General features: G+C 44.5%; 1 non-coding gene across 1 annotated transcript; it reads right to left on the reverse strand.

The window, feature by feature from the left end:
* Positions 1–435: 435 nt before the first annotated feature.
* Trnat-agu lies at positions 436–508 on the reverse strand. The gene has a single exon. It is a non-coding gene; the product is annotated as a tRNA-Thr (tRNA).
* Positions 509–3,796: the final 3,288 nt, after the last annotated feature.

Below are 3,796 nucleotides of genomic sequence, written 5' to 3' on the forward strand. Positions count from 1 at the left end.
ATACCTCCATTTTCATCCGAGGAACATGTAGATGAGGATAATATAAAAAAAAGTAGTACTTGTGATATTTGTCACATAGCAAATACAGCTGAAGTAATTACCTTACTTGTGGTCTTCTGACTGAAGACTGGTTTGATGCAGATCCCCATGGTAGCCTATCCTGTGGAAGCCTTTTCATCTCTGCCTTACTATTACAACCCACATTCATTTTAGCCTGATTACTGTATTTTAAGCTTGGTCTCCCTCTATAATTTTTACGCTCTGCACTACCCTCCATTACCAGTTTGACGATTTCTTGATGCCTCAAGGTATGTCTTAACAACAGATCCCTTCCTTTGGTCGAGTTGTACCATATGTTTCTTTAAGACACAAAGGAATTACCGACATTGCCTGTGCGCAGGCACTGATTTAAATCAATGAGGAAGGTCGAATATTTGTCCTGTACTGGGATTCGAACCCAGATCTCCTGCTTACTAGGCAGATGGGCAGACCACTGCGCCATCCAGACACAGTGGTCATCGCAACTGCACGGAATACCCTAGCACGCCTCCTGTCGGACTTAAATTCTCGACTTATCCACACTCTACCAATGTAGTGCCCCTTGTCCATTATCCTCATTACTAGCGGCATTTCGCCGATTCACGTAAGAATTTGACACTGTTGTGCACCTGCACTGAAGAGATCATTGGCTGTCTCGCCTTAATTTTGTATATATGCATATATGGTGTTCATTTTTTCAGTCATTGAGAGGACCACAAATATTTCTACTCCATAACACTATGATTAACGAGTCATACTCTGGCACATTTGTTAGACGCACTTTTTTCACTCCTACTTTCTCTCACACTAGTGAACAGTGTAAGTAAAACAGGGTTTCGGGATCAGAGTCGCAAATGATCTGATTATTGTCATGATGATGTAAACTGATTAACAGTTTGACTACACTATGGACCACATGTCTCTTAAACTAAAATTGACCTGAGGCACCACGTGTGGAACATAGTCATCAACACCACCATACAGGCAGGCTATGAAATCATCAGCCATTAGATTCAATGTATTGGCAGGTCGTACATCTTTAGAGCAGCTTAAGGTGCCACATGATTCCATGTGGTATTCAAACAGTTTTAATTACACACCTACCAACTCTACAATCAGCAACCCATTCGTCTAGTCTTTCAACCAACCAGTAACCCAGAAAGGTAGCTCCTAGCACTGTGAAACCCACTCCTTATAATTTTTTGCTGGAGTGTTCCATGAGTTCTTCAGTGAGATCATAAATATAATAGAAACAGAAGACTGATTCTGCACTATCGTATGAGTTAAAGGACATGCCGCACTAAGTGACACAAACCAAGTATTGAGGTGGTCTTAAAACAGTGTATGATGTCCCTTAGCAAATTTTCACAAGTCTATTCGAGACATGAACACCATCAATCGAGCTATGGAGACTTCTCTCACAAAATGAATGCAGCGATAACGTGCTGGAGACTGTGTGGACACCCTGCAGTGTTCCTACAGACGTACTACAGAGGGGGAACTCTTATTGTAAGTAGGCTGTTTAGGTTTTTGTGTTGGTAACGCCATTTAGCGCTCTATATGAAAATCACTGACTGTGCTATGTGAAGTCTGTGGCTGATTGGCATTGTTGGAATAGTCGCTATTGCAGTGTTGGGCAGTTGGGTGTGAACAGCGCATAGCGTTGCGCAGTTGGAGGTGAGCCACCAGCAGTGGTGGATGTGCGGAGAGAAATGGCAGAATCTTGAGAGCGGACGATTTGAACGTGTGTCCATCAGAAAGAGTAAATTTATAATATTGGATTTCATGAGCTGATATATATATATATATATATATATATATATATATATATATATATATATATATATATATAGAGAGAGAGAGAGAGAGAGAGAGAGAGAGAGAGAGAGAGAGAGTCACCTAACGTTACCGCTGGATATATTTCGTAAACCACATCAAATATTGACGAACCGATTCCACAGACCGAACGCGAGGAGAGGGGCTAGTGTAATTGATTAATACAAACCATACAAAAATGCACGAAAGTATGCTTTTTAACACAAACCTATGTTTTTTTTAAATGTAACCACGTTAGTTTTGTTAGCACATGTGAACATATAAACAAATACGTAATCAGTGCCGTTTGTTGCATTGTAAAATGTTAATTACATCCGGAGATATTGTAACCTCCGACGTTCAGTTGCGTGTTGTAACAAACACGGGCCACGGTCGGCGAGCAGCATCTGCAGGGACATGTTTACGATGACGACCGTGTTTACGGTGTGGCTGTAGTGCAGTGTTGTGGTTTGGTCTAGCTGTCGCAGTGCCCGCATGTAGCGCTTGCTGCTATTGTTGTTCTGCATTCGTCTCCGCACGCAGACCAACCGTAGTACACCGTGTTACCAGACGTCTGTGATAGTGTAGTGTTGTAGGAACTGTGACCATGGTGTATTCGAACTCTGAAAAGGCGGAGATGGTACTCATCTATGGCGCTTGTCGACGAAATGCAGCTGAAGCCCGCAGGGCGTATGCAGAACGGTACCCGGACAGAGAGCATCCAATGTGCCGCACATTGCAAAACATCTACCGCCAACTGTATGCAACAGGTATGGTCGTAGCACGCAAACGGGTCCGTAACAGGCCCGTCACGGGAGAAGCGGGTGCAGTTGGTGTGTTAGCTGCTGTTGCCATGAACCCACACATGAGTACACGGGACATTGCGAGAGCCGGTGGACTGAGTCAAAGTAGTGTCATGCCCATACTGCATCGTCACCGATTTCACCCGTTTCATGTGTCGCTACATCAGCAATTACATGGTGATGACTTCAATCATCGAGTGCAATTCTGTCAATGGGCATTAACAGAGAATGCGTTGCAGTTCTACCAGTTTACCGATGAAGCGGGTTTCACAAACCACGGGACAGTGGATCTACGGAACATGCATTACTGGTCCGTGGACAATCCTCGCTGGTTCAGAAAGGTAGAGCGACAGCGACCGTGGACTGTAAATGTATGGTGCGGAATCATTGGCGACCACTTCATTGGTCCTCACTTCATTGCAGGGGCCGAAACATCTGCAACATACATCGCGTTTCTACAGAATAATCTGCCAACGTTGCTCGAAAATGTCCCACTGGAAACGGGTCGAAGTATGTGGTATCAGCATGATGGTGCACCTGCACATTCCGCAATTAACACTAGGCTGACCCTTGACAGGATGTTCGACGGGCGTTTCATAGGACGTGGAGGACGCATAAATTGGCCAGCCCGTTTTCCTGATCTTACACCTCTGGACTTCTTTCTGTGGGGTACGTTAAAGAAGAATGTGTACCGTGATGTGCCTACAACCCCAGAGGATATGAAACTACGTATTGTGGCAGCCTGCGGCGACATTACACCAGATGTACTGCGGCGTGTACGACATTCGTTACGCCAGAGATTGCAATTGTGTGCAGCAAATGATGGCCACCACATTGAACATCTATTGGCCTGACATGTCGGGACACACTCTATTCCACTCCGTAATTGAAAACGGAAACCACGTGTGTACGTGTACCTCACCCCTCATGGTAATGTACATGTGCGTCAGTGAAAAAGACCAATAAAAATGTGTTATCATGTAGACGTAATGTGCTGTTCCAGTCTCTTCTGTACCTAAGGTCCATCTCCGTTCCCTTTGGATCCCTACGTAATTCAGTGCTCTCCGACACACGCGATCGAACAGCGGAGTAGTGGTACTCAAGCGTCAACTTTAGGTTACAATATCTCCGGATGTAAT

The sequence above is a fragment of the Schistocerca piceifrons genome, chromosome X, assembly GCF_021461385.2.
Source record: "Schistocerca piceifrons isolate TAMUIC-IGC-003096 chromosome X, iqSchPice1.1, whole genome shotgun sequence".
NCBI lineage: Eukaryota > Metazoa > Arthropoda > Insecta > Orthoptera > Acrididae > Schistocerca > Schistocerca piceifrons.